The sequence below is a fragment of the Mus caroli genome, chromosome 12 (assembly GCF_900094665.2).
Source record: "Mus caroli chromosome 12, CAROLI_EIJ_v1.1, whole genome shotgun sequence".
Taxonomy (NCBI): domain Eukaryota; kingdom Metazoa; phylum Chordata; class Mammalia; order Rodentia; family Muridae; genus Mus; species Mus caroli.
In genome coordinates, this window is record NC_034581.1 from 104,453,755 (window position 1) to 104,464,176 (window position 10,422).

At 46.7% G+C, this 10,422-nt stretch overlaps 1 long non-coding RNA gene across 2 annotated transcripts in view; it reads left to right on the forward strand.

The window, feature by feature from the left end:
- Nucleotides 1-156: 156 nt before the first annotated feature.
- Nucleotides 157-10,422, forward strand: part of LOC115032779 — a 15,924-nt gene continuing 5,658 nt past the window's right edge. Inside the window, exons 1-3 of one of the 2 annotated variants that reach the window (XR_003838405.1) lie at nt 157-261; nt 7,243-7,479; nt 8,576-8,811. This is a non-coding gene — a long non-coding RNA (uncharacterized LOC115032779). Of the gene's footprint in view, nt 262-7,242; nt 7,480-8,575; nt 9,524-10,422 lie in introns of those variants that run through there. The other variant, XR_003838404.1, reaches the window with a different exon arrangement.

The following is a 10,422-nucleotide window of genomic DNA, read 5'->3' on the forward strand; positions in this document are numbered from 1 at the left end:
ATAGACCTGGCCCTGGTAAACACTTTTGCACTTTGTTCTCCCACCAATTACACCTCAGCTCTCCAGTGGAGCCACAAAGGAAGATAACCTTGACCACGCAGTTAATTTTTACCAAAGCCACTGCGGTAAACAAGGGAGTTAGCATAGTCACGCACAGGCTTTTCCGTAGCGCAGCTATCCCACTATGTCTGTAGAACAACAAATAAAACATTTTCTTGGCGCCTCCGAGAAATGAATGGCTCAGTTTCTCCTGGCTGACTGGTAGGAGGGGGTACTAAATTACTTTGTGTTGATTAAAGACAAAGGGTCCGTCCCTGCCTCTAAGCAGAGAAAAAGATAAACTTTGAGATGGGTTCACAAAAGGAGGTGGCAGCATGAGGGGCTGAACAGCAGGGCCTTCTCTCTCTGTCTCTGTCTCTGTGTCTGTGTCTGTCTGTCTGTCTCTGTCTGTCCCTGTTTCTATCTCTCTCTGTCCCTGTCTCTCTGTCTCTGTCCCTCTGTCACTGTCTTTCTGTCACTGTCTCTCTGTCTCCCTCTGTCTCTCTCTGTCTCTGTCTCTGTCTCTCTCTATGCACACACGCACAGGAATGCATAATGTATGTGTACATATGTGCAGAAGCCCTCTAGCCTTGGGCGTCTTCCTTAGTTACCCTCTAGCTTGTTGTATGAAGCAGGGTCTCTCTCTCTCTCTCTCTCTCTCTCTCTCTCTATATATATATATATATATATATATATATATATATATGGAACTCACATCCAGGCTGCTAAGTGAGCTCTCGAGACTGGCCCTGTCTCCACACCTCCAGCTTTGAATGGCAAGCACGTGCCACCAGTGCCCATCCTCTTTACGTGGGGATGGAACTCTGGCTCTCCTACTTGTTCAGCAAGCACTTTACTGATGGGGCCACCTTCCTAGCCCAGCTTTTCTACTGCAGGACCAGTTCCAGATGCTGCACGATACAACATGGGGGAGCCAGGACCACACTTCATCTGGGGCTGTCCTTGACAATGTCTTACATAGAAGCAGATGGTTTACCCAATTTCCCATCAGATCAAATGAACTTCGTCTTGCAGCTCCGGGGACGGGGTCAGAGGGGTCCACACAGGTTTGCCTCTGGGGGTGGAGTAAGTGAGTGCCCAGGCTGCTGCTGGGTGAATGGTGTCAGGGGCTCTGGGACAGTACACCCCAAACACCAGGATCTGCAACTCAGACCCATTTTAAAAAGTTAAGTGTGGTGGTGCATGCTGTAACCTGGGTGCTGGGGACAGGCATGGTGAAGACAAACATCGCAGGTCCATAGTCAGCCAATCCAGTGACACAGGAAGCCCCAAGTTTCGGGAGATTCTTTTCCTCAAAAATTAAGGTGGGGTGTCATAGAGGAAGGTACCTAGAGCTAACCTCAGGCTTCCACATGCACACACAAACACTTTATGTTCTCATGTGTATGCAACACACACACACACATGCACACACACACGCACACGCACACACATACACATACACACACACACACGCACACACACACACACATACACACACACACACGCACACACACACACTCACACACACATACACACACACGCACATACACGCACACATACACACACACATACACACACACACACATACACACACACACACACACACACACACACACGCACACACGCACAGTCCCATGATCTTTTGTTTGAGAACATCACTACTCTGAAAATGGCTCCTATGTCCTCATTACCCTCTGCGTGCATTTTTTTTTTCCTGCACTTTGGAGTCTTGGCTGTATGCTTTCCCCTGTCAGTATATGAGCCCACCTCATTTTGTCACACTGCCATTGATAAACACACGTTCACAACCGCACACACACACACAACTGGACATAGGAGTTTCCCTACCCTAACTCCATAGCACAGAGAGCAGGCTGGAGCACATAATGAAAAGAAGGCCAGGCATGAGGGCCCAGTGGCTGACTTCGGAGTCCCCATCCTCCCTCTCAACAGATTTGCCATGTAGACAAAATCACTCAGTGCCCGGTGCACAATAGAGGCGGGTCCAGGGTCATCTCTAAGGTCCCTTCTCATTTTACATGCGATGATTCTATTAATATTGAGAATGGCTTTTACATGCTAAATGGAGTCCATGAAGGCTGACTATTTCCCGAGATTTAAAATGTCCCTCTGCTAATTGAAACTAATTCTCCAAACTGCACATTAAAAGCCCCGGGCTGATTTTTCTCTCTGATGGACCCTGACAAAGCGGCAATTGAGATCGAGAAGCCTGCCGGGAGCCTTCCCGCCCCCACTGCTTCTGCCCCAGAGAGTCTTCTAATTTATATTAATGCATCTTTGCTTTCTGGGGCAAGAGGGTGCCAACCATCCCCCAGCCTATGCCACTGAAATTGGATAATATGCTTTTTCCTCTTTCTCTACTGAGAGCTTGGTAGCCTAATGGCTTTGCTGAACACGGGTGCTGCTGCCCAGAACAGAACCTGGCCTCTTCAGGGAAAGGAGTGTTAGGTCCTACAGCTTACCTGAGTGGGACACTCAGCCTGGCAGGTCCAGGTCCCAACGACTGGAGGGCAGGCTAGAACTGGTTGGGATATGGCGCCGTATGTAAAGTGCTTTCCATCCCAGCTTGAAGAGCTGAGTTTGGATCCCCAGCACTCATGTAAACAAAAAAGCCAGATATGCTTGTAATACCAGCACTGAGGCAGGAGAATAGGGAAGATGCCCAGGGCTCGGCAGCCAGCCAGTCCAGCCAGAAAGGCAAGCTCCAGGTTCAGTGAGGGACCCAGTCTCAAAAAACAAGGAGGACAGGGATTAAAGAGGACACTTAACATCAGCCTCTGACCTCTATACACATGTACACATATGTGCACATGCATGTGTACCCAAGTACACACACACACACACACACACCCCATCATCATCATCAGGTAATCAGGACAAAACCTGTGAGAGCCTGTCTTCCACTCTCCACAGGCCTGCAGCCACTGAGGCATCTCATAACTCCCTGTCTCACCCAGCACCTTAAACACAAGGCAACTTGTGGAGTGGGAGGCGTCTTCCTCAGCAAGATGTGTTTTTAAATTAGGCTAAAACGTATGTCACAAGGATTTACCATCACCACTGATTTCAGCAGGCTGTCAGTTTGCACCGCCCACTCATGTTGTGCAACATCTGCATTGTCCCAGTCCAGAATCCTGTCATCCCCAAAAGAAGCCATGCACCTGCTGAATTTTGCCTGCCATCCTTCTGCACCCGGCCCCTGCATCACTCTTGTGTTTTCCAGTCTCCTCCAGTGAACTACACTCCACAGAAACCTGTGTTTTGTAACTTTGTAGCCTTTATTCCACAGCTGTCTAAACCAAATCCCAGGGGAGGAACATCCTGACTCCCTGAGTCTTATCAGACAGCCAGGGGCCACCGGGGTAGCAAGGCCACTTTCCTGACATGCCTTCCTCTTAAAAGGAGACAAGAGAAGGGCATGACATGAGCCCTTATATGACCACCACCCTGTGTGACAGGTGTTAATATCCTAAAAGAAAGAGACTATGGCAGATGAGGTTTCCATTTTGTCCTCACTCCCAGGACACTCTTGTCATTGCAGGAGATGTTAATTCCCACCCCCCTCTAAAATTGGGGTTACTTTGCCCGGATCCCTCTTGCATGTTTACACCTACAGAAAGAGGTAGGCATGAATAATTCATAGTGTTGTTAGCAGTGTGTTGTGAAACATTTTCATAAATGCTCCTGCACTAGGGCTTGCTTTTGCACTCAACAGTATGTTTTCCCGAGATGTAACTGTGCCCATACGAGTTCGTGTAGACGGAAGTTGTTTCCAATTTACTTTCCTATTACAAACAATGCTGCAATTACGAGCAATTCTCTCTGGATAATAGACGTGGAAGTGGCATCGCAGAGTCTCTGTGAACACGCATTTCCAATTCCAATTCTGCTTTGGATATGGACAAATTGCTTTCCAAAGTGGCTGAATTAATTCACAGCCCCCCCCCCCCCAAACCAGCAGCGGATGTGAACTGTAGCTCCCCCCTGCGGGTGTGAACTGTACCTCCCCCCTTACCTTCACTCTTGACGTCGTGGGCCTTTTCAATTTTTACCCATCAGATTGGTGTGCTTCTAGGAGCCATAAATGGTGTTTATTTGATTATTAGGGCGGCTGTGCACTCTTCTTATGTGCACTAATCATTTTAACTCTCCTCCACGAATTGCTTATTCTGCTACTTGCGAGGGGCAGCCCGCGGGGGCCAGGTGTGGCCTGAAAGTTGGGCTTTGTGAGACAGAAGTTTACAAAGGGTCATGATTTAAAAAATAAATAAATAAAAATCACAGGCTGTGAGAGTCCTGTCAAGAGGGAGAGCAGAGAAAACCGAGGGCTCAAGGAAGCAGAGTTCCTTACCCAGAGATCTCATTTACCTGTCTCACTGGCTGAGGGTCAAGAACACCGATCCTGACAAACTTGAGGCAGACAGAGAAAACAGCTTAGACTCTAGCCCTAAACCAAAACCTCGGTGACCTTTGGCTTTCGAATTCCCAGTCCACCTCTCTGGTCCCTAAGCCTGAAAAGGTCCCTTGTGAACCACCCCAGAGTCTCGTTTGCAAAAGGAAATTCTTTAAGATAAGACAAATACACAAACCAGCTCATACTTAATTTTTAAACTTCTTGTGATCTTTGAGCCTGGCTGTGCGTGATATCCTCTGGACCGTGTGCGCAGCCACTGCTGAGGGACTTTGACAGGACCCTCCACTTGACAAGTCTATTGCTTGTTCCCCTTCTTAAGCCAGGGTTCATCAGAAGGACGGACTGAGGCCGCCTGCCACCTTGACTGAACAAACCCAAGCTGAATTCTTTTCTGCAGGTGTCAGGATCTTCCAATCCCACTGCAGGTCCACAAGAGAGAGCCCTGGAGCATCAGCCAGCAGTAGAGTGCTGTCTCCCATCACCATAGACACTACAGAGCCTGCCACGGGAACCCTGTGGCTTTAGCCAGACAGGGATCTGCTGGCTCCTTGTCTGTGTGCCGACATAAGCTCTGGACACTGACAATTTCTGTGAGCTGGTTCCCTTCCTCATTAGCTACCTACCCCATTCCTGTTGTCCAGACACACCAAGCTTCTACTGTCCCAGTGCTGTGGCCTAATGTGTATTTCCCATGTCAGGAAAGGAAACGTATCTACCGGTGAAACTCAGCTTCCTCCAGAGCATGTGTTCACACGAGCAGGAGAGTGCATGTTCACGTGTGTACAACGTATGTATGAGGAGATCATAGGAGCCACCCACCTGGTTGGTTGAGGCAGGACCTTTCACTGACACCTAGGGCTAGCTGATTAGGCTAGTGGTTGGATAGTGTCGATCCCCCTGTCTCTAAGTCCTCAGGATTACAGGTGTGACACTGTGCCTGGTTTTTTTCACGTGTCTTCAGGGACTGAAGTCAGATCTTCATGCTTGCACGTCAAACATTTTTACCAACTAATCCATTTTCCCAGCCTCTCAATTATTATTAAATTCTCTAAATAAGACAAATGTTGGGGCTGGAAAGATGGCTCAGTAGCTAAGAAAACGTGCTGCTCTTACATCAGACCCAGGGTTGGAGCCTTTGAACCTACATCTGTGGCTTACAACTGCCTGTGACTCCAGTCTCGGCCTTTTTAACCCCCCTCTTCTGGTCTCCACAGTCAACCGCATGCATGTGGTTGCACATACATATAGCAGGCACACAGACATACATATAAAATTTTAAATTTTAAAGTAAACAGATAAAAACTAGTGGTTGTGTTTGCCCTGCGCACTGAATGTTGGAGCATTTTGCTTCTGGGCCTGAGGGTGTCACTGGTTCTGAACTGGCTCTTTTAGGGAACCACTGGGCTATTGGGCCACAGGAGGTCCAGCTGCCTGGCAGAGGCACTGTGGGGAGTAGACATGGAGAGGACCAGGGGCTGTCACTGGGGAAGCAACTGAAGTTGGGAGGAGCTAAAGTAGCTAGTACTTACAGGACTGGGTACCAGGGAGGAAGGAGAGAGCTGCAGGCAGGCTCTGAGACCTGCACAGGGCGCCTGAGACACACACAGGACACTTAGCTGCATATGCACGAGGCAGACTCAGCTGGGCAGAAACCACAGGAGGACTGCAAACTAAACAATTCCCAGAGCTCATTCAGGGCTAGGACAAATCTGAATTTAGTTCAGTCAGCATAGAGGGACCTCAAGGAACCCTGGGACTTTTAGAGCGTGATGAGTACAGGGTCAGGCTCAGCTAACATCTAGCAACAATGTCTCCTCCTTCTCCCTTCCTCCTTCCCTCCTTTTTTCCTCTTCCTCCTTCCCTTCCTCCTACTTCTTCTGGAGATGGGGGTCCCCTTATGTAGCCTGGACTGTCCTCAAACTCAGGACCCTACTGCCCCAGCCTCTTAAGTGCTAGAACTACAGATATGTGCCACCATACCTAGCAGAAAAATATTTTTAAAATATTAAACTTAGCTGCCTGCTAAAATAAACTGCAGTATTTGGTTCAACAACAACAGCAACAGCAGCAACAACTAAACCAGATGATAATCTAATCTGAGTAAGATCCGGAATCTATTGAAAAGGTGCCACACATTTGAATGAGCAGGAAAAGATAACCTGTATCTTCTGGAGAAAAACCAATCAGATGAACGGAAACAGTTGCTCAGAACATCAGCCAGGACCAAGGGTGGGAGGCCATTGCTCTTCTCTTCAGAAGCTACCCAAACTGTGCTGCAGCTGTAGCTCAGTGACAGTGCACTTGCCTGGCATGTTGGAGGCCCTGGGTTCAATCCTCAAAACTGGAAAAAAATTAAATAGAAAAATTTAAAAAGATCAGAGAAACCCATAAAAGCAACAAGACAGCAAACTAGAATCTTCAAACTGTTAAGAGAAAAAATAATAAACCACCAGTGTGGATGTTATTTTATCCATTAAAGTTATCGTCCAAAAACCAAGTGGAAATCTTTTCTCAAATAAAAAGGAAAGAAAGAAAACCTTTGCCATCAATAAATAGACTTGCCTGGAAAGTTTTTTTAGAGAGAGGGGAACAATTAGGTTGGGAGATTTGAACCTATACACAGGAGGAGTGTTGGAGAAGAGATATGAAATGATAGAATGCAGTGTTTCCATGCTTTTAAAAAATGCCTGAGACTTTGTGTTTGTTTTTATTTTATGTATATGAGTGTTTGCCTGCTTCTATGTATGACAACCATGTTCATGCAGTACCAGAAGAGGCCAGAAGAGGGCAACGGATCCCCTGGAGCTGGAGTTACAGACACTGGGGAGCAGCTATGCAGGTGCCCAGAATGAAATCCAAGTCCTCTGAGTCCAAGAGCAGCCAATGTTCCTAACCACAGAGCCATCTCTCCGATCCCAAATATTTCCATTTCTTCAGTGATTTGACAAATAACAGTTGGTTCAACACAGCGGGAGCAATATCTCTCGTGATTAAATTGAGTGGTAAGTGGGGTAAATGGTGTCTATGTGACCGTGACAGCAGAGAGGAACTGAGTGTGTTTTTACAAAGGACCAGCATGCTCCATGTAACAACACAGTGTCACGGGAAAACGGAGCTAGCAGATTAGTACTATAAATGTGAACAAAGTGACAGTTAAAGGGGTTCCCCCCACTGCTCTTCTGCTGCAAAGACAGAAAATATTTGTTTGTTTGTGTTTGTTTATTAATATATTTATTATTTGTGTGTGAGAGAGGGAGGAAAAAGAGATAGATAGATGGATGGATGGATAGATAGATAGATAGATAGATAGATAGATAGATAGATAGATAAGACAAGACTAGCCAAAGAGCAGCCTAAGGTGCCATCAGAATGCCACCCACCTCCTTTAAGACAAGATCTACCATTGGCTCAAAGCTCATCAGTTAGGCTAGACTGTCTGGCCACAAGTCCCAGGGAGCCTCCAGTCTCTGTCTCCCCAGTGCTCAGATCTGAGGCACACCCCTAGCCCCTGCCCAGCAGTTTTATGTAGGTTCTGGAGATAAAGCTCAGATCTTTGTGTTTGCAAGGCAAGCTTTTGCAAGACTGAGCCAGTTCTCTAGTATCTGATTTTAAAAAAAAAATTTGGTAGTCTGTATTTATTTTCAAAGTAGTAGGTTTCGTTGTGGGCGTTGTCATATAGGATTAAGATGCACTATTCTCTCCTGTCCTGATCTCCAGCTCCCAGTAGTCCCTTCTTCCCAGAGCCCCTTTGATCTCTAGTTCATTTATATGTACTTGTCTAGATTCTCATAGAGACAGAGGACCAACACCAGAAATGTAATAGCAACACTGCTGTGTCATTTGGGCACAAATGAAGGGACAGACTTTAAACAATGTTATGCTTTGCTATGTTGTACGGCACATCCAAATAACCTAGATGAAAATGGTCTTCCTAAAAATCAGGTGTAACAGAACTCACACTGGAAGGCAGCCATCTCAGCAGGCATGCTTCCATTAAAGAAGTCTAAAAGCAAAATAAAGGAGCTGGTCCAGAGAGTTCACTGATAAGTTCCACCAAGCAAGGATGACATGACACTAATGTGCTACAATCTCTCTCAGATCCCCGAGCAATGGGGGTGCTCCCTAATGCATGCTACAAGGCCAGAATTCTGCTAGAAACCAAACAGATAGAAGAAAGGAAAACCATCAAGCTAATGTCTCTCCTATGAGCACCGGATCAAAACCCTCCGAGGACTGGGAAATAAAATCCAGCCATGTACAGAGTTATCTACCATGAGCAACTTGAATTTATCCCAAGAGTACAAGGATGGCTCGGTATCTGAGGATGAATCCAGGTAATCTAACACATCAAAAGACCAAAGAAGGCAGATAGCACAAACATAGTAAATGGAAAGCTAATGCGTGCTTATAAGAGAAAACGTGATCCTTGTCTTTCTGAGTCTGGGTTACCTCAACCATATATATTTTTTCCCATCCTGTAGGCTGACACTTTGCTCAAACGATTGTGCCATCAATTGCTGTACGGAAACCTTGTGGCTTCCTGAAGCCCCACTTATTAACTATTGGTCTTAAAGCCTGCACTATACATAGTCTTTTTCTGTGCCAATGGGTTCTCCCTTAAACACACAGCTTGTACATTTAGCATTGTGCATGGCCACACCCCACAGTGCTGACTAAATGCCACTTACACACATTGGCTCTGATTCCAGTGCTACACGTGGCGAGTCACACTGCTTTCACTATTCGTATGTAGAAGCACAAGGGTTGATTATGGAAAATAAACACCCAGAATCAATTCAAGATCCAGTACACAATACACAAATCTGAGGTTGCCCTGGAGGTGGCCCCCTGTGTTGCAGGCTGTGACTTCACTGGAGGCTTGTTCTGAACACACACCAGGATGCATCTTGCACAAGACACATCGTCACCCACCCCACACACACCACAGACACACACAGACACACACAGACACACAGACACACACACACACACACACTCGAGTGCACGCCAGCCAAAGTCATGTCAAAGAATTCTGCTCAGATTCTAAACCAGGGGTTCTCGACCTATGGCTCCTGATCCCATTGGGGGTGTGTATCAAATGACCCTTTCACAGGGGTCACCTAAGGCTGTAGGAAAACAGATATTTACATTATGATTCCTAACAGTAGTCAAATAACAGTTATGAAGTAGCACTGAAAATGATTTTATAGTTGGGGCGCACCACAACACGAGGAACTGTCTTAAAGGGGTCACAGCACTAAGAAATTGAGACCGCCGCTTGAGGGTATTTGACTGGGCCGTAAGATCTTCACTGCACTCAGAGAGGTTCTTGTTATTTGAGGAACACAATGTTTCAGTGACGGAAAACGCAGACTTCCCAGTATTTTCCTACCTTCATCCCTCGGAATGACTCAAATTAGACCATCTTTGGGTTAAGTTGGGTTAGAATGTTTGATTTTTAAAATTGCTGTTTGAATTGCAGAGATGAGTTTCATTTTAAAAAAAATTAAAATAGCTAAATGAATTCTGGCTTGGGATTAAGATGGCATCTCCAGCAGGGTCTGATACAATCCTAAACACACATCTGCCATTTTATACCCCATGTTTGTGCAAAGCAGAATTCTTACCACTGAAGACCATAAAAGGGAAACAGCAGCCACCTCTGAAAAAAAAAAAAAATCCTGCCTGTGCCATGCTCTGCAGCACCAAAGCTTCAGCTGCCTCAGAACACCAGTCCCTCCTCCCTCACCCTCCTCCCTCACCCTCCTCCCTCACCCTCCTCCCTGATCTCAGGGTTCTGTCCCTGCTCTCCACCCTCTCCACCACTCCGCTCCCCCGTCCCCATCTGCCCAGGGATTTCCATATCCCAGTGACATGCCACAGGGCAGAGGACATTCTTCGGTGACACTGTCACAGACTGTTAGGAGCTTGACTTGCTGCTTCCT